This window comes from Anomalospiza imberbis, chromosome 10 (assembly GCF_031753505.1).
Source record: "Anomalospiza imberbis isolate Cuckoo-Finch-1a 21T00152 chromosome 10, ASM3175350v1, whole genome shotgun sequence".
Classification (NCBI taxonomy): domain Eukaryota; kingdom Metazoa; phylum Chordata; class Aves; order Passeriformes; family Viduidae; genus Anomalospiza; species Anomalospiza imberbis.
Genome location: NC_089690.1, coordinates 17,731,425 through 17,752,054, shown reverse-complemented (window position 1 = coordinate 17,752,054; position 20,630 = coordinate 17,731,425). Strand labels below are relative to the sequence as shown.

General features: G+C 39.7%; 1 protein-coding gene across 15 annotated transcripts in view; it reads right to left on the bottom strand.

Annotated features, from left to right (window-relative positions):
- PAX3 (paired box 3) overlaps positions 1–20,630 on the bottom strand; it is a 73,349-nt gene that overhangs the window by 41,929 nt on the left and 10,790 nt on the right. For 4 of the 15 annotated variants that reach the window (XM_068200970.1, XM_068200980.1, XM_068200971.1 and 1 more), the window contains exons 1-2: positions 7,782–7,914; positions 7,105–7,213 (exon numbers count right to left, since the gene is read on the bottom strand). The exons of 4 other annotated variants lie outside the window; for them this stretch is intronic. The gene's annotated coding sequence lies outside the window, so the exon portion shown is untranslated. Of the gene's footprint in view, positions 1–3,811; positions 3,837–7,104; positions 7,214–7,781; positions 7,940–16,214; positions 16,240–20,630 lie in introns of those variants that run through there. 7 more of the 15 variants (XM_068200969.1, XM_068200979.1, XM_068200975.1 and 4 more) reach the window with 6 other exon arrangements.

Here is a 20,630-nt window from a genome sequence, read left to right as displayed (position 1 = left end):
AGGGAACCACCCCTCTGGGACATGCACTGACCTTCCTCGCTCTGGGCAAATACAGCTACCCCAGGCAGTGACAGCAGTGCACTTTCCATTTGCAGCAGAAGAAAGAAGTTTAGATAACATTGGAAACAGCTAAAATCAAAGGAGAGAGATGATGAAAACAGCCCACTAGCCAATTACACCAAACAGGACTGCCACTGCCACAGATCCTGGTCCAAGTCCAGCTGGAGATACAGGCAAGGCAGCTTGCACCAGCTCAGACTCTATGCTCCTTGTAGAAATCCTATTTTCAGCTGATGAAATGATACTTTGTCAGTCTTGATATATTCATAGAGATCCTTATAAAGCCTTATCCCTCCTGTAAGAGGAGAGCCTTTTAAAACTCAACAAATTTAATTTATGACTTTGACTCCAATGAACTACAGATAAAACCCTATGGACATCAGGAGGGACCCATACAAAACAATGGTCATTGGTTCTGTACAGTTATTCCAGCTGGAATTCTTAGACAGTGAAGGGTTCACACAGTGCCATTTTTTCTATTATTATGTAACTTCAAAACTGTGCTGTGCCTAACATATATAAGAATCCCCCTTTTTTCTTCTCCTAAAAAAGAAAATACAGTGGCCACTATAAAAGAAAAGATGATATTTCTTCTTGTATGATGGCAAAACCCTTCATACAAGCACAACCACACTGAATAGCCTTTTAGATTATTTGTTAGACTGAAGTTCAAAAGAGGGTGCAATGTAGCCAGGAAAAAAAAAATAGTCCCTCTGGTTAAAATTTAGCATGCAAGATCTCAACAAAAGTGATTTTTTGACTGTGCCAATGCTTTTGTTTTCTCAACAACAGCAACAAAAAATTATTTCTTCCTTCTCCTCCACAGTAAACCATTACCAGCTGTTGATGGAGTATTTTTTTAACATGCGTTAAGTCATATTGTATATTGTCCATTTCATGTGTGTGGACCATTTTTTGCTACAAACCCTTTACCATGTTAAACCAAGTGTACCACCCAATATTGCTACACAGCTTAGGGCTTATTAACACAAGTGGGATCCCACCAAGCAGGATCATGCTGGAGACTGAAGTTGCATTTACACAAAGGTAGTCACAGCAGCACCCGCAAACTGATGCAAACCTACGCAGTAGATTTAACCAGTACAAAGCAACATCCACTCTTTCCAATTAAAATCCACTCACATTAAAAACAGACAGAAAAAAGAAAGAAAGATAAAAATATCAAGACCAAAAAAGCACCTCCAAGATGCAAGTAGCTCGGTAATGTTGCAAAACTTCACATATTTCAAGATGGCTCTTGCCGCACACTTCTGCTCGTGTCTTATTATACAATCTTCTGTATCATCTGGATCAAGGCCAGAGCACTTTCTCACATTGCAAATTCATTATTATTTCCTTGTTTCAATAATTTGACAATTTAATTCAACTATGAAGATAAGTTCAGGAACCTCTTCTTTTGCCAGGACTTAAAAATATGCCTGTTTATGGGCACATCCATTTGGTCAAATAAAATAAAATGCTTTTCATGTGCAAATTCAGGCCAGTGGAAAATCAAGCCCCATGGGGATAATTTAACCAACAATACAAAAAAAAATTGTGAGGCAAATGTGAAACTTTGTCCTTAATTTACCCTGTTAGGGCAAAATAAGGCAGGAATCTCATACCATGTGTGCTACATAGCTTAGGTAAAACAGCATATGCTAAGTTAGGAGAGTTGCAGTCTTGGCTCTTAATCTCATTGTTTATTGTGGTTTAAAGTCTGACCCTTAACATTATGTGTGGTTTAAAACTATATTTGGAGGAAAGATCGAAAACGACGCTCCAAGGTTTGTAAATGTGTTTGTCTTTAAGGTTTGTTCCAGAGGAAACCATGCGTGTCTTAGCTCGCTCCATAAGCAAACCCTTACACGATTTTAAACATGCTAATGCTCACATTCTGCATCTCAGGTTAATCGAGAAGGGTTTTTTGTTGGTTTTCTACTAGCAGCTTGCCTACAATCCACCAACCCACCACTCTTTATGTATATATGTTGAATAATTATGAAGCTGTGAGTATTTATCACCTTTTCTGAGCAGTAAGCAGAAAGAAATACAATACTATTACTTCCAGCTACTGGCTTTCCCAAGATAATTAGGTAACACAGTGGACTGAAGCCTTGGTTAGCCCAATGCTGTTCAAGTTAAGTGATTGACATGCCTCTGTCTGGCTGCTCTATTAACTGTTTCATTTTGTTGCTATTTGCAGTTTGCTTGGCTAATACTTCGAACAAATACAGACTGTTTCTTTAGCCCCTTTTTTCTCTTTGACCTTCTCCTGCCCATTTTCTTTGAGTCACTTCAAACTGCCTTGAAAAGGCCTGTTGAATGTGCACAGTCCATCAGAGTCCCAGGTTCATCCCATTCCTTGCCCTGAATGCTCTACTTCAAAGATGGGCCGCATTCTTTAATTGCCCTTTGAATTAATATCAAAGGGTCACAATGCGAGTGCCAGAAGAGAAAGAGGCTTTAATGAAGCAAAGAGCTGCCATTCATTTGCAGATAAGCACGTTTTTATGCCTGACTGGTCACCATGGCTAAATGCTGGGTGAAGAGGAGGCAGGGCAGGCAGTGAGGCTTTTACTTAAGTGGTGATTAGTTCAAACAAACAAGAGTAAACAAATAAAAAACAACGCAAACATCCCCACAACAGAAAATAAGTTAATATGGCTGAATGTGTTAAAAAAGCATCAACAGCCCATTGTGTTCATAAGGCCTTAACCCTTGGCAAAATGCTGGGGTCCAGCTCAGCCTCTGCTTGCTTCCCTTACCCTCCACAAAAAACACTTTGGGGTTTAAACTTTCTCCCTTAGACTCAGACCAAAGAAACAAATAATTTTAATATGGTTCTTTCCAGGGTTATAAAGAAAAGTAATCAGCAAGTTAATTTTGCTTATTTTTTTCTGAGACAAAGCACATTCAGTAGTTTGCATTTTAGTGCCTAGGGAATAAAAAAGTCTTTACTTAAATTATTATTGATTTACATTTTCCTAATTAATTCAGTACTGTGTTAAAATGTGTGGCTGTTCAACTTTTTTAATTGCCTAAAGGTCTCGAATATTTTGTTGTAAATTACAATACTTGGTGATTTTGTCAGGTTGACTTGATAGTTTTGATTATTTGAGACTTAAGAAGCTGCACTAGGAAAACTTTTTTAGCTTCTTAATTCTGCCTATGAAGTTTTCTATTTTCTCTTTAAAATAGCAAGAATATAAAATTGAAATGAGAAGCTTCAACATTAAATATAATGTAATATAATTACAGCCATAATGCAAGTACACAGAAACAAGAAGTTCCCAGGTGTCTTCTTTATAAATTCTGACTTATTATTTATAGGATCAGACTTCTCTTTACACAGAAATAATTTACTTAACAAATACAAGGTTGTTTCCTTGCAGAAGAATTACTCCCCCATGAAAGAGGATTAGCTATAGTCATAACAGTGTAAAAGTGACTTATGAGTGCATTCACACCAGGAATTGTGCTGGTATCTCCCATAACTAAGAAGGTTGTAGGAGTACAAACAACCTGGAAAAACACAGACCACATTTTTAGCCCCACTTCTTCAAAAAGGGTTTTTCATTAATATTGCATCCACTCAAGCCTAATTCTGTGAGCAACCTGTCACAAGACTTTCCCTCACCAACACTTCCTGAGATTTATTTTTTTTACTCCTCCACTGCTACCCCACCCCTGCCTTGCTTAGCAAGAGTGTTCATCACCCCAAACCCGGATCAGAATCTTTCTTACTCACCAGAACGTGGAGAACTCTGACCTTAAACATCCAGCAGGAAACTCAGTACTGACAAACTCTGGAGAAGCATCTTGCATTTGTGAAGTGGAGAGAAGCAGCACAGTAATGAAAAACATGCAACAGAAGAAAAGGTCTCAGCTGCAGAAGAGGGACAGAAGAGACTTGGAGGTTTCAGTGCCAGCACCAGCATGGTTAAATTGCTCTTTCTTTGGAATACAAAGCCATATGTTGAGAAGCCTGCTAGAAAACTGCTCAACTGCACTGCATTAAATTAACTGTACTACTGAAATTTGGATGGGGTTTGTTGAGCTACCTTGGTCTGCAATCTTTGCTTTAACATTAGTCATGACCCTCAAAACTCTGGATTAACTCTGAGATTTATTTCAGTTAATGTTAAACACCACTGCTGCAGTGCTCCTCTAAGACCTGATGCTCTTCTCTTTCAGAAGTGTTGTATTTTGTAACACATTTTTCAAAAAATATTAGCTAATTGATTTTCCCTATATTTTCCATACTTCCCATTATTAATTTCACTCTTCTTCATATATTGACAGGCAGCTCTGTGCATTAGACTAGATTACACTGTTAGCTGTCAACATAAAACATTCTGCCCCACTTGAATTCCTCTTCTAGAAATGACAGCCTCGGAAGGGCACTGGAAGTAAAACTGCATCACAGTACATCGAGAAATAATCATTTCTATGCCACCTCCACTCGTAGAACAGCAGTGTTTCCCAGATGCAGTGCACTTCAGAGCAAGGCTGTGGGTACAGTGGGGACAGCAAGCTGAGCAGCAGCCTGACACATGGCACGAGCTCAGGGCTGGAAAAGCTGTTCCCAAGGTTTCTCCAGGCTGAGGGGCTGCCCAGCCAGCTCCCAGCTCTGAAGCATGCACCCTGCAGTCTCCTCCACGGCACAGCCCCACAGGAGGTCAGGGCAGCAGGCCCAGCCAGGTGCCACCAGGTTGGTTTGCTTCACAAGGCAAAGGTGAGGCTCAGATACAGACAGCAGGGGCTCCCAAGGCTGGCACAGCCCCAGCCTCAGCACCAGGAGGGATGAGGGATCTCACCCATGACAGACACTACAGTGCCATTACAGGGGCTGAGACCTGCATTTTGACCCCCACCAGGTCACAACTAATAAGTCAAATCTACACACACACCAATTGCCACAATTATTACATTATTGAAACAAGCACCAAACACACAGACTGTCCTCTCTTGACTAGCAGCACAGTGGGGTTTACAGCCTGTAGAGATCATTGATACAAACTGCTCTTATTTGTTATACACAGTCTAGAAATACAGCAAAGTGCCACAATAATTCCTGACTTGATGTATAAATTGCACATGCAAAGCTATAGCACTAGTCTCCAACAAGGATACATAAACTTTCCATTTGGAACATGTTAAGAATCAATCCAATAAAGCAAAACAAATAGCTTAGATGCTTTCCATCTTTCAAATTTTGGTAAATTGCTTTACCCTTATACATTAACTCCCCCAACACTAAACTGGGGGAAAAATTTATTTCCCTATTAAATTTATTCTGTATTTTGTCCAATCTGTCTCTCCAGCCTCTATCAGTACAGAAAACATACACAGTGTTACAATAATAGCAGTTCTAGAATAGCCTAATGTTGGGCAAACCAGAAAAATATTAGCCAAGCCATCTTACATATTCACTACCATAAAAACAGATAAATCACTACATTTTGTGAAGCAAAGGGACCATTGATTATTGTCATTATCATTATTGAATTATCAAGAACCACCATAAAATTTGAAACATAAGCAAATGGATTTGTTTTGTATTACATCAGTTATTTGCTGATACAAAGCAGAACAGAGCCATTCATAGAGACAAACCACTTCACGCTGGACAGGGGCATGCACACAACCAGCCCTGCTCCCCTGCAATTAGCTGTCCTTCCAGCACTGCCTGAGGCATGAGTGTTTCTGGACAATATTTTCCTGAAAACTGTGTGACAAACACCACAAGATCGTTTTGTGATAACTGGATTCAGCTATTCTCTGCTTTTTGTCATTGTTAATATTATTTCTGGTTTTGGTTTTCATGTAAATAGCTTCACCACCACGCTTGAATGTCTGATTATCCAGCTTTTTTTATTATCTGCAACTTCAGTAGTAAATCCTATACAAAGTAATTTAATATTGGCAGTGGGTTTATTACTGTTACTAAACAAAAAAAAAAAATAAAGGAGGGGGAGAGAAATTAAATACATAAACTGAAAAAAATAAACCAAAATACTTTAGAGCTTAATAACCACCAACTAATCTTATTTTCAGGGAATTGACTGAAAGTAGTCAACTTAAACTTTGAAGAACAGCATTCCCCTACCATCTATGTCCTGTGGGTGGAAATACAGTCCCAAAAGTCAGATAATCTGCTCTTTGCTACCAGGAGTTCCACCAATTCCTGGGGTTTATGCAGAGCCTGATGCAGAAGGGCACATCTTCCTTCATCTCCTGCCCAAGCCCTACCTGCTGCCAGACATTTTATCAAAACTTTTAGGTTGCCTTTAAGAGCCCAGGATGTTTCTGGACAGGAAATCAATGAAACCAAGTCTGGATTATTTTAATGAAAAAAAAGAAAAGAAAATTCTTGAAAGATCACTGAAGCTGAAAATCAAATTGAATCTTAGAAAACATATAAACTTAAGGACAAGTTTGAATTTCCAGCAAACCTGCAATCTATGGGAAAGCAGAACTGAACTGTGCAGTCAGCATTCCAGCTCCTCTGCAGGACAGCTGCTCTCCCAAAACTGCTAATTCTAACTGCACAGAGTCCTAGGAAGCACCAAAATACTTTGGACACATTTCATGAAGTTTTCTGTACTGAATTTTTATTTCATAAATTTCAGTCTTCCTATTTAATTTCAAGACATATTAAAGTTCTGAAGAAAGGGATTTATGTGTGTTTAATTTTTTTTCCCCCTACAAGTTTCATACTACATCTGCTTAACCTTAAGACTAAATTAACAAAAGGGTTTGGAGGTTTTTGGTCTGGAAATGTTCAGTGGCAAACAACAAACACTTCAGACAGTTACAGAACAGCAGTGTCTAGCTTTCACACATACAACACAACCTAATTTTCTTAAAGGAAAATTAAAAGCTGTACAATAGAATGAAAATGTGACCATATGTTAATTATTTAACCTTAAAAGACCACGGGTATGGCGCCAAAGCACATGCTCTGGTATAATCTGTCCTGTGCTCAGCCCAGAGGGACCAATCCTACTCCCACCAAGGCAGCAAGAAGTTCACATCGACTTCAGGAAGAGGAGGATTCTCCAGGAGCAGCTCCCAGACAAGGAGGGCAGTGCTGAGATGCTCTTAATCAAACTACCATGTGTGAATCCAGAGAATGCCTCATTTGTCCCTATGCCCAAACAAAGCCATCATTTGAATCACCAACATTTGAAGAGTTAAAGGAAAGGCAGAAGAAACCCACCTGAAAAGCTCTTCTCCACTTACTGCCCAAAGCACAGGCATTTTACATAAGCCTTACTTATTTTTTCCACTATGAGACCCCAGCAGATCCCAAAACCTTGAGGTCACTTTTTCTTATCCACCATAAAGAGCAAGCAGCAAGTACTGTGCAAGCTAACAGGATTTAAATAGCAAAATAAACAGGATCCAAAGATTTCCAAACAGTTATCTGCTGAAGGTCTCAATAGAAAACATTTGTTATGAGATTTTAAGAATTTGCATAATTTTGGGGAATACTTTGTTTTCAAAGTAATTCTCTTTTTCACCTGCTTAGGACTTGACCATGTATGGCTTTAGTTAAGTTTTGTTGATGGCAGCTCATGTTTAACCAACTGTTTTTAATTTACAAATTAAACTTGTCAGAAGAAGAAATCCTTCCCTTGGAACCCTTCCAATATGTCAAGAATTAATTCTAATGAAAACGGCATTGCCTAAATGCAGGATGGCCAGTTACTTACTTTATTTACACAAAGTCCTTCTCAGTTTCTTTGATAAAAGCAGCTAAATCTTTTTCCTCTTTCATGTTTTGTCAGCACTTGATTCCTTTTGTCCCCTGGCTATTTGCCTAGCTGTGGACAATAAGGCAGGAAGAATAGAAGCAGATTGTTGGAATGGCCCTCAATAAACCTAATTATGACATGTTGACTGCACTCACCATGACATATTCAGGAGATCCAGGCTTATTCAATTACCCTTGCCAGGTTTCTCTTTCAGACCTAAAGTTATCCTTTGACTGTTTGTATTTCTGAACAGTATTCATGTTCATTGTGAAAGAAAATCCCCTGGACTTTGAGGGGTTTCTAAGTTGATGCTGTTATTGTAGCTAATTTTTATTAACTGAATGATAACATGATAAAGAAATAGACTTTTGTTATGTAATAAGAACAAATCAGTGTGTGCTTAAAGTTACACCTTTCTTTCCTTTTTTTTCCCCCCTGCAGAAGACTGGCAGCACCCAGAACTTGAGTTAATAAACAAAACTCATTCCTCAACCTGTATTTAAATTTCAAAGGCACTGAATATAGCCTCACTGAAAATTTCTGGCAGCCCCAGAAATCTTCCAAAAGCAAAAAAAACAAAACAAAAAAAAAAAAAACCTCCACATCCTTTTCCCCATAAACCTTTTTATCCCCAACATCCAAAAGCCACAGAGGTGCTCAGTACTGTCAGCACCAGACCATCTTTCCACCCACACCTTCACACCAAGAGATATTTCTTCATCTGTTTGAAAGAGTGTAGACAGATCTTTTAATTAAAAGTCAGGCTATACATTGTGGGAGCAATTTATTCCATGGAAAAGCTGCTAAGGGATCATGCCAATAGTTTGTGCAAAACCAGTTTAGAGAGGCTGTGTGTCAAGTGGACAAAAGAATGAAAAAATGAAGGAATGCTGAAGGGAGAGAGAAAGAAGCAGCCCAAATCAAACTCAGCTTATACGTCAAGCAGCTTTAAAAGAATTAATATTCATGTCTGTATTCCAAACCATTGCACAGTCATAATTAACTGCTTTGCTGCTGTCTGTTATTTCCCTCAACAGCTCCTGTGATTTTAAATGAATAAAACTCTGCAAAGCAAACTAAAAAACCCCATTACAGTTATTGCATAAATCGCTTCTTTCTAAGCTAAGTGCAAACCAAATTTGCTCAGCACTGCACGGATGGGGAAAATGCGTTGCTCTGGTCAGATGAGTACTCCTGCTGCTGCTGTGACAGCCTCTTTTTTCCTCTGAGGGTCCGTCCCAGCTGGGCAAGTCAGAGCTCACGCTCCGGGTCCTTGCAGCCGGCTCTGGTGCTGCCCTCCCTGTGCTCAGCAGCACCACAAAAATCCCTCCTGCGCTTCACCCTGCCAGGGGCTGCCAGCTTCTGCACATCCCACGGGCTGAGGGACCTGTGCGAGCCCAGTCTGCACGCTGGGGCAAGGAAAAATGAAAAGATTGTTTCTGACATTTCTTCTCAGTCAGCACTCTAAAGGACACTTTGTGGAGTGAGAAACTGTCCCCAAAGAATTTGAGTATCTCAGCATTTGTTTTCCTTCTGGTTAAGAGAAGACTGAATATGTCTCAACAGTCAAAAACTACGGAGGAAAATTATTTTTAAATGCATTCATTTTGTCTCAAAACAGAATAATATTCAGATCTTTAATCTTCATTTTCTAAGAATAAACATTTTTTAATTAAAACAAAATTTTAAAATTAACGAACAAAAATATTTCGTTCTGCCAAATGTTGAAAGAAGTGATTTTATGTAGCCTGAATTGTTCCTTTTGTTTTCTTTAGAGCAAAATGTTGCCATAATTGTCATGATTTGACAGAGTTTCACGTTCAATGGACTCATATCTTCCCAGCAGAAAAAAGCAGTTCTGAGATCTCCAGAGCAGCACAACCTCCAAAGAGTATTTCGCAAGACAATAGCACAAAGTAACTCAAAGGATATTAGCAGTGTTCACATGGATGGGTGCCAGAGGAACGTCTTGAGGATATAACCTACTTTCCTAAATTATCTACACACAGAGCATATTCATAGGATTGGTTTTGTTTGAAATTCGAGGGTTTGAGGGGGTTGTTTGTTGCTCTGTTTGTTTTATTTTTATTTTAATTTGGAGACTTTAATGGGTGCTGACAGCAAGCCCTCTGAGCAGTAAAATAAATGTTTCTTAATATGCATAAAATCCTCCATTTGCATTCTTTTACTAATAAAAAGAGGTACAGCTTTGCTTAAGTAGTTACAAACTCATCTTTTGTACCAAGTACATGAATTTCTTCTGGCTGCACAATGTGCCTGGCCAGACCAAGCTCTGCCCCAGCTTCACAGTTTATGTGTATCTGCAGAATGTGTGTGAAATGTGACACACACATAGAACAAGCAGAAGTTACGAAGCATTATTCCTCAAAATCTGCAATATTCCTTAACAATACATGCAGGAGACTGATATCAATAGGCATATACATCACTTTCAAGTGTGCTTTACCACCTTGTTATTACAGAAGCTGCATTGAAAGGGACCAGAAATCTTTCAAATTTTCCCCAAAATACAGTATTGTTGATTCCATAACCTCTTTTATATTAATAAATAGAAAGAGATTCTCTATAAAGAGCAACTATTATCCCCAAAGAATAATTAGAAAAATAACTTAATCTTTTAACACAAATAATCCAATATCTGGCTGTACATTCTATATGCCTTTGCTCAGGAAAGAGTCCTCAATTATTCAAACTACAGCATGTTCCATTAGCCAGGTTGAGATCTCTTATATTCCTGGAAATCAAGGAACTTCAACAAAGGAACCACTCTGATTTGATGCCAGGATCTAATCTAAAAACATATCCTGTACTGTAGCACTACTTCCTGACAGTTTATTGGAAAATCTACCTGAAAGTACAAATTTGTAATTCCTCAGTCCGTTATTGTTTGTTCCACAAGAGTCATTAAGACAATATCTCAGATTATGTTGGTTTACTCTTTGTAACCCATCAAAATAAACAAAAGGAGATTAAAAATTGTTCTTTTACTAAAATTCAAATCAGGGATACACAGCAACTACAGAAATATACAGGAGAAAGGAGATAATGGCTGAATCTACACAGACTGAAGCTGATGCTGAGCTCTTTACCCAGCTCTCCTCCCCATGCAATCAAGGACAGAGTCAGATAAATGCCCAAATGTCTCCTGAATATTTGTGTAACAGAAACTTGTCAGACGAATTTTCAAGTTTGTATTCTATTTTGATATCTGTACAGAGTCATTCTACAAGTGCCAGTGGCACTCCATGACTGATGAACATCTGATGAAAAGTGGCAGCAAAATAAGAATCACTACTGGTCCTTAACTTTCCCCGTCTCAATCTTTAGCAAACAGAGACTGCTTTAAATTTGGAGAAGGAATAGGGTAAAAATAACACCCTGAATCTATCTAGAATTTTTCCAGCAGGGAAGTCAAAGAACATTTATTATTTTATAAAAACAAGCACTTTGGAGATGAGACTACAGAGACATTATCATGGTCAAAAATGTTCCATTCACATTGCAAGAGTCTAAAATTTTTCCAGGAAAGCAGCAACCAAATTCTTTCATTTCCCAAATACGTTTTAAGCTCTGTACAGCTGATGCAAAACAAGGACTATTATCTGATTTCCACTAATGGTCTAAGACTGTCAGCCCACAACATGACAAAAATCCAAAATGCTCCTCTTCCCCTTACTTTTGAAAAATTAAAATCCTGCTGACAACACTCTACCAAATTCAATTCTATTGTCCTGTTTTCAGCTCTAAATCCTATTTATTCTTTCACCTTTTTCCTGAAATGAAAGATAAAATTCAATGTAAGGGAATGTTCATGTACTTGATTTTCAGGGAGTTAGATGGCATTGGGTTATGCTGAAAGTTTAAAAAAAAAAAAAAAAAAAAAAAACCCACAAAGGATCTGTTGCAGGATTGCACATTTGAAATTTATTATAAAGTACATTGTTTCAAATGACCATTTTCCACAACTGCCTGTCTTTGTTGTGTGAAACATCCCTTTGCTTTGCTAAATGAAATTTTCTCAGCAGTGAAGCTGAACTCACCTGAAATCATGCAGTGGGAATCCATCTTTTTTTCACTTAAAGAATTTTTCCTCAATATGTGTGCAAACACTTATACAGAAAATTTAAGCCAGCCAACACTAATCTGGCTTTTCTGCCACCTTCCACTGATGGCTTCAAAGCAGCTCATAGACTCTATCTAGATAAGTCATGCAATGCGCTCCTAGAGAATATCACAACTGCTGCTGTGGGCAAATCATTTATTTTGAACCTAACCTTCAGAGAAACCCCATTTCCTTCAAACAGCCTGACTGAAGCCAAGGGTGCCTGAGCACGTAGGGCAGGCTCGAGCCAAGAGACAGAGCATGCAAACAGAGATCTTCCACATCATCCCAAAGACTTATTTTCCATTCTTGCAGCCATCAACTCAAACGCACCATGAAACAGTTACTGGAACACAGTATTGCCAGCTTGCTCGTAATTACTGGTTCTTCTTCCCTGCCTAATGCATAGCTAAATGAATGAGGGCTGTCATGGAAAGGGACTCAAATGTTAAGTCTGGCAGAGCTGGATGATCAGGATAGGAACACAGAGAAAGCACACAAAAATCCCACAGCCTCGTCGTTGCAGCAGTGAAGTATCAAATCCAGGCTTGCACCACAAACACTTTGAGAACATCCTACGTGGCCCTTCCCTGCACCTCAGAAAAACTGCTACAAATTTCCTGAGAAAGAACACCCAGCACTCTGCTCCCAAAGCTCTGTCTGGCCCCTGGCTCTGTGGCAGCACAAGTGGCACCCGCAGATGCTCACACACTGTTTATGGCCATGGGCTGGCAGAGGAGTTACCCACTCACCCGTGCAAGCATTTCTCAAATATTAGAGACAAGATGCTGCAGGGTTTCTTTTGTTGCAGAAGGGTCCTGGCCTTCCCTACCCCATCCCCCAGAAAGTGAATAGCCCTGTGTGCATCAGCAGGAGCATCAGCCCTGTTTGGGCTTGCGGTACAGACTGCTCTGCTCTGTGCTCCCGGGAACTCAAAAGAGCTGCTTTCCCCATCAGACATCCTCTGGTTTCTCAGTTGTGACTCTGCCTTTAACAAAGACTGATGTGACACACACGGACCTCTAAAGTAGTGCCTCCAGAGCACAGCCTCACAGGAAACACTAAAACTGCTCCTTAAACCCATTTTTAAAATAGATAAATTACTCTAGACTGCAGTATTTAGCATAAATAATTTTCCAACCAAAATTAAGTATTTTAAAATTCATAAAATGATAATATTAGGTCAAGTTGAAGAGATTTCTCTGGATGCTATTTGGAGTTTCTCTTTCCTATATTAGAGAAGCATCTCCTTTACCAGCCCTGACACTCTCCATACATGAAGTTCGGTTGCTGTTTTAAATGCACAGCAGTTATACCCTTGGACCACTCATATTAAAACACATTGGGGCTGTTTTTCCACCTTAAAGGCAAATTATAGTGTATGAATAATGAGTATTTTTTGGAGGCAGAGAAATGGATCATCTTCCCCCTCTATCTGGCACAGTGCCTTTCCAGCAAGGCAGAAGTGGAATTTGAGACCTCTTTATGAATAAGCAATAAAAGACTCATGAAATGGGATGGTTTAGTAACTTCCAAAAAGGCAAAACTGGAGACAGAGATAGCTGAGGCTGGGTACCTCAGTTTGCACATGATTTATTACCTCCCTTACTACAGGAGGAGAGCTCCAGCTCCCAGCACAAACAGCTTTCCCCATCTTACCTCAAGAAGAACCTGTCAGGAAAGAAAGAGCCTAGCAAGTGTTCACATTGGCCTTTGAAGTTCTTCCTTGGCTGACTGATGCTCGTCCATACATAACTGGAAGAAAAGACTTCCATTGTGCAGCTCTTTACTCCAAGCGTATTATTCTCCAGACAAAAGCTTTCGAGTCTTAACTTTTAAACACACCTCTCTTTAGGGTGCACTGTTTCTAACCCATAAAATCTTTTTCTGTTCATAAAAAAAAAAAAAAAGACAGCTTTCTCCCCCTCAGGCAATCTACTCTGCTTAGTTTTCTGCATTACTTTTTGCAAAGGGATGCCACAGAACAGCCAGCAACAGAACAGCCAGCTCTCGTTCCCAGAAATACAGTATTTTTCCTCAGCTCTGTCTCCAATGGCTTACCCAGCCCAGCTTTAGACATGAAATACAGCCATTGTAGGAACTCCCTATTTTAGACGAGACCTGGTGAATAATCACCCTACTGAAAACATCTCCAACATCTGGCAGCTTGCTGCTATTTGCAGGGTCTGAGCACTGGGTCAGGCAGGGATGCAGGAGCAGGGCAGGGGGTTAAGCAATGAACATGCTCAGCACCTGCTTGCTCTCTGCCTGATTCCAATCAGTATTCTCCTCTCATGGCCAGGAATGCTAGAATTCCTCCGTTTCCTCAGAAAAACTCAAAACTTCTTCTGCCTCAAGGAAAGGAGGGGTGGGGGGAAAGAAAAAACAAAGAGAGATGGGAAAAAAAAACCTTTCTGTTTAGGGTCTGGCCAAATTTCATTAAAGATAATGCAAGTCTTGCTATTAAATTCAATAGGCCTTTTTTCAGATTTATGAGCAATCTCACATGCTTGACACTATTAATTAGAGGAATTAGTGATGCTAAGAAAGAATAAAAAAACATAAAAACCAACCTATAATTTTACTGCTTAAGAAATAGACTGTAACAATACAATTTTCCTTGAAATTTTAGAAATCAGTAAAAAAATATTTGTTTCACCAACTCTAGAAATCAAATCTTGCCTTACTACAAGTTGTACTGCAGTTTTAAATCGAAAAACTTTTATTTTTTTAAGACCTGTTGACAAGTTTAAGCCAGTCTATCAATTGCAACTAGCTCCCGGGTTTTTTGGTTCATAACTTCATGTCCAAGTTGGGGACTGTTTATCTTTGTTAAGAATACTGCTTATAAAATAAATTACAGATTTCATTTAATAAAACTTTAAAATCAAACCCAAGTATTTCATCTCTAGTCAGCCTGTGTAACACAAAATCCCACCACTGAGAAATGCATTCTCTTGCATAAGGATGGAAAGCTACAGTTTTAAACTATAAATACTGGCAATGTACAACTAAAGAATGCTTAAAGCATGATTTTTGTCTCCTTTTTCTGCTCGGTACATGTTTCTGCTTTAGCAAGTACAACAGTAAAAAACAAATACAATTTAAAAAGAAGAAAAAAAAATTACCAGTTATTCAGGGAATACACATTTTTAGTGAATGCAAGAGCAGTTGTAGAAGAGAAACCAGTGCAAGACCTGGGTGCCCAGTTACAACCACATAAATTTCAAGCACTGAATGTTTTCTTAGAACCAATGATTATTCATACATATTATTTAATAGATTTTTCACAGCACATATTTGAGAGAATTGCAGGATATTCATGGGCGACTCAGCAAAACCAGCAAAAACTATGTATCAATTCCTGCTGTACTCCAGTAAATACGTGGTTGCTCAGAGCCTCAGTGTAAATTGAGGTAACACCTCTAGATTCTTGGACTTAATCCCAGACCACACTAGCTACTGATCTGCTTTAGCTTAAAAAAATAGTAATAAAACTACTAAAAATAAAGGTGCAGAGTCTTTACCACTTCACCAAAGCACACCCCTGCTGCTCTGTGCCAGGGCTTGCTGCATCTGGTGAGTTAAGTAGTCCATACCATGGGCCACTGGACCAGAGGGTACCCACTGTCCCCTCTACAAACAACCCCTGGTGTTCCCCAGCTCTGCAAACCCCAAAGTTGAAAGCCCAACTACTCTTCCAAGGACAGGCTGCAATCCTATCTAGCCACAAACATACATTCTAAAGTATCATTCCATCTGGATTTGCAGTTTCAGCAGATGAACGATGACAGCTGAACCTATGGAAAACTTTTGCTTCCTGGACACCAGACATTTGCAAATACCATTGAGGGAGGAAAATATCATTGGTCCCATTTATTTCTTTTTTTTAAAAGTAAACCAAAACACAAAAAAACCCACAAAAAGAAAAAAAAAACACCACAGATACAAGGAGAAAATTTAACCACAGAGAAGGAAGAGACCAGTAAGAGGGAAGGAGGAGCGAGCAGTCCTATCTCAGCTGGCTCCAGGCACAAGCAGTGCAGAAAGTCAGTGCAAGAAACACAGGCCAAATTGTACCAACTCCAATCAGTTCCCCTTCAAACTAAAGCCAACTCTTTCAGCACCAATTTTGCCATAACCACTTTTATCTTGTTTGCTTGTATAGGGTATCACTTATAAACACATCAGTCACCAGGATCACCCCTTACTATTCAAAAAGGGTATTAAAAAGATCCCTTACTCCAATTCAAAGACACAGAACACACCACAGCCCAGTAGGAAGAAAGTCAAAGCCTATGGAAAGATGGGCTGGGTATCCCCTTTTCCACAGCAGCAAACCAGCACCAGCAAGGAGGCAAGGGTGGGAGAAAGCCCTTCAGTCCAAATCACAGGGACCTGAGGCATCCACTCCAACAGCTGAATGTCACCAAGGGCAAAGCAGCACCTACAAAGCACCCCTGTGACTCCCCTGTCTGCAGCTCGAGAGCACAACGGTCCTGTGGAAGCTTCAAACCTCACAATAAATAAAAAGAAATCACTTGCAAGCCTCACAGAAGCAAATGGCAGAGTGAGGAGCTGCCTGGGCTGCAAACAGGGTAGCCCCAGCTCCCAGCTGGGCTGGGAGGCAGCCCTGCACCCAGCCCTCAGTCCCAGGGACTGTGCTTACTGCTTCAAGCTCGCACTCAGGAAAGCACAATGGGTCTTTCAACCAAAGCATCTGGCCCTGAAAAGGGGCCCAAGGCACCCTAAGAGCACGGCACTCCACAAAAACCCCGAGGCTAAAAAGGAGGAGCAACACAGAGGTGCATCCAAAGGGGCTCCCCCTTTGCCATCCTGGAACCCCCCTGCTCCACAGGCCCTCCCTGTGCTACCCAGCTGGCCTGTTTCGTTAATAGAGTGGTCACTTTTCTGCGTGGTAGCACTCAAGAGTAGGAACAGGTGAGTCCCTCCTACACTTTTTCATCACCTGGAGGATACTTTTTCCCCCTCATAACACTTTTCTAGGATGTTTTAATTTTTATTTATAACTATCATTTCCAGTATTCAGATAGTAGCTATAGTTACAATTTTTTTAATACTCACTTTAAATTTCTGTCTGTGGTTTACTCTTCCAGGGCTGAAAAGTCTGTTTCTGATGTCAGATTAACAGAAATATTTATGTCATCACTCCATCTTTTCAACTGCCAATACAGAAGAAGCACAGTAACATTAAATTCTGATTTAAATTCTTCCTTGGCTAAGTGACCTCTTACAGTCTGGGGACAAACCCTCTTTACACCCATCATAGTATAAGGTTTGACAACCATTCAAATTACATGGTGTCCTTCCAAAAATTTCATTTGCTGTGTCAATTAGGACCAAGGACAGGAATGTTGTATATGGGGATACAGTGTGCCTCCCCTCCTGATATCCTTCAGGCAGGTAGCAGCCAGAAATCAGAGGGAGCAGCACTGCCTCCCACCCTGCCAGGACTGATGGAGCAGATTGGTTACAGAGCTCCTTACAGCAGACAGCTGGGGGGAGGTTTTTGCTTTTCTTTGCTAAATCATGCGTTAGAAAAATTAAGTGCCATTCTCTAAATCAGTTTTTTTTTTTAATTTGCTCTGCTTGCAGCATTTTAATTGCACTTACTGGCTGTGTCAGGTCTCTTCTTTACCAGCAAAAATCGATGTTTAGCACTATAAGGTCTTGCTAAGCCTGAGAATGTGAAGGTGTTCCTTCAAATCTGGAATGTGATTAAACTTTCATGCAGATTCAATGCTAAGTAACCTGCACAGCCCTGCTGAGAGCACAGGACTGTTCTCATGTAAATGCCAATACCATTCGGTCCCAAGAAACTTTTAAAGCATAAAGATGGAAATAACAAAAAGACTGAAAATATGTCTGCTGTATGCAGCCATTTTGCATTTTCACCAGGACATGTGAGTACCCTGAGACCCTGCAATGCTTCTGGCTGCTTCAGCCCCTGGCCCAGTGCACACAGCATCCAGCTCACGCCAGTCTCAGTGCTGCTCAGAAGAGGTGGACAAGCAGTTAGTTTTAAGGGGTTTTCAAAAGACAACACTGTATTTGTTGGAAAACAAGTTGTGGGTACTAAAGCAACAGGGGTTTGTGTGGTTTTCTATGTAGCTGCCAAATATTTGAGCATTTTTGCTTGAGCCTGTTGATTTAAGAGTAGGTCAAATCAACTGTGCTAAAGCAGGGATGAACCCACAGGGCTTTTTCCTAACTGTGACATCTATTGTATAATCTTCTAAATAGATTCCTGAATGTTTTCCTCTATTATTTTCCAGTTCCACAGACAAAGAACACAGTGAAGTCATATACCATACAGGGAATAGCCACCACACGCAGCAAGGGAGGTGCACACAATGCCTTTCTCTGCACCACGTGTGTTAAAATTCTACAGAAAAATTTTGTAATCTCCATCACACCATAAAGATTTGATGACTGCTCACTTAAACTATCACTCCTTAGCTAGTAGTTGTTTGGAAGTACCTCTTCTATGTAAATACCGATAATTGGATTCAGCATTCACTCACACAACAGCATCAGTTCACCATCTGCAGTGGAGTTACTTGATTTATTCCTTGGTAAATGGAATTCTAGATATTTTTTGTTTTTTTCAAAATCTGTACTTTTCAGGATTTCATTGTGAAACAGTGTGTTTTGCTTCCCATTTTCTTTATCTGAATAATTTCCACTTACTGTTTTTTCTTTTAAAACACCTTCCTTCTGAAAAGAACTTATTTTGCTGTTCGTGAAACCAGCTGAGTCCTGACTTCCAGCTAGTTCTGTGCAAGTTTTTTCTCAGCACTCGGCCTGACAGGAGGGGCTGAGTAGGTGTCAGAGTATTTACTGGGGCACAGATTCCCCCACCTCACACTCTGACCCTTCAGCATTTCACAGCAGATCAAACAGCCAGCCCTTCGGTCAAAATGAAAAGGAAATCCTGCCACACCATCTTCAGTAAAAACGGATTTTCTGTGGAAACATTCCCTGCTACTCTGCCAGCCTGGTTTCTATAAAGCCTGTCTGTACTCATCTCCATCCTCCATGGGACAGTTAGAAATAGAGATGAAAAACAGTTTTAAGTACAATTTGGTTACACCAAGTATGGTTGGTGCTACTGCCTGGCAGGGGGTAGGTGGGTTACATTTTTAACAAAGTGCAGAGTAATTTTGCCAAAAGAGCTGTGGTTGCTATTGCTTTTCCAGGCTAGTACGTGGAAGAGATTCCGATTATATTGGCTTGAACAGTCCTGCTCATTTAAGTAAGGTGAATAAGATTTGACAGGGGCTGAATAAGCTGTCTACTTGCAGAATTGTCAGCCACAGACAGTTTATTCCTCATACTATTCAAACCACAGCCATCTATGTGACAATACATCTGATAAAGAAATTACTACATAGTCATTTTTAGATCAGACATCCAACATGAGACATATCATAAATGTAAAAATCCGTAAGACTAGTCCTTATATGGGCTTGTGCATGATATAAACATTGATCATGTTTGGCAGAAAGTCTACAACCAGGCAAATATCTGTTAAAAAAAAAATCAAAAGGTAGCATGAATATTGCTGTGTTCACCACAGATCTCTATGGAAACAAAAATGTTGAGTTCATGGACTTTGAGGAAATTTGTATCTAAAATGCATTCAAAGAGTGTTAGCTCTTACTCTGGGTCAAAATGTCTCCTAAAGTAGCTGAGTACTTGCAAAGCATGCATGGACTGATATTTTAGTCAGCAATAACCAGACAGAATGGAAGCGTGGAATGGGAGAGTGTATTTAAGAAAAGGAATGAGGAAAAGATGATTAAAGATGATTAAAAAATTTTCTCTTATCCTTTACTTTGCTGTTTTTCACAACAGCAGAGGTCCACCCACGCACCTAAAAATTAATGCAACGCCAGGAGAGGCTTTCTGGTTTCACCAGGCTTCTTACTACTGTTTGTGAAGCTAAATTTCTGTGTCTGGTGGATGCAGTGGGACCTGGGTCTAACACTCCCCTACCTCACAATTCAGATGAAAACTCGTATCATAATAACAAGAAAACACATCCAGATTGCACAGCCTCTTCTGCTGAGGATGTGGTGGGATACATTTTGCTATCTCTGAAATAAATATAGCTTTCTGCCATGCAACAAAGAACTGACTGTTCTCAAGGGCTCTAGCTTGTTTTTCTGTGCAGCCTCGTCAATCCAACTTCCCTTTTTTTGGGAGAAGGGACAGCACAGCCATTCTAGCTGAGGCAAGTAGGGGCCATAAAATCCAAACTGAAGAAAATGACCAAACAAATGTTGCAAGCTCGTTTGTGTCCCCTATATTCTGAGAGCTCAGTCTGGAGAATGGGCTGTCTTCTCAAGCTCCCTTTCTTTTATTGGCAGCCCTGGACTATTTATCTCTTATGTGATTTGGTATATGAAGAAAACTTTTTTTCCCTTTAGGCTACACTCATCAAAAAGATTACATACAATAAAAATAGTTTTAGTAAAATTCATTTAAGTACATTGTATTTTATCTGCTACAATAGTAACATTTCAATGTGCTGTATACTAAAAATAAAGTGATTAAAAAAAAATCAAATCCAGTAATGCTAAAGAAAAAAAACCCGCAAAACTGTAAGAGAATACGGTGTATACATCCAACAGACCATGCAAAATAAGGATTCCATTCAA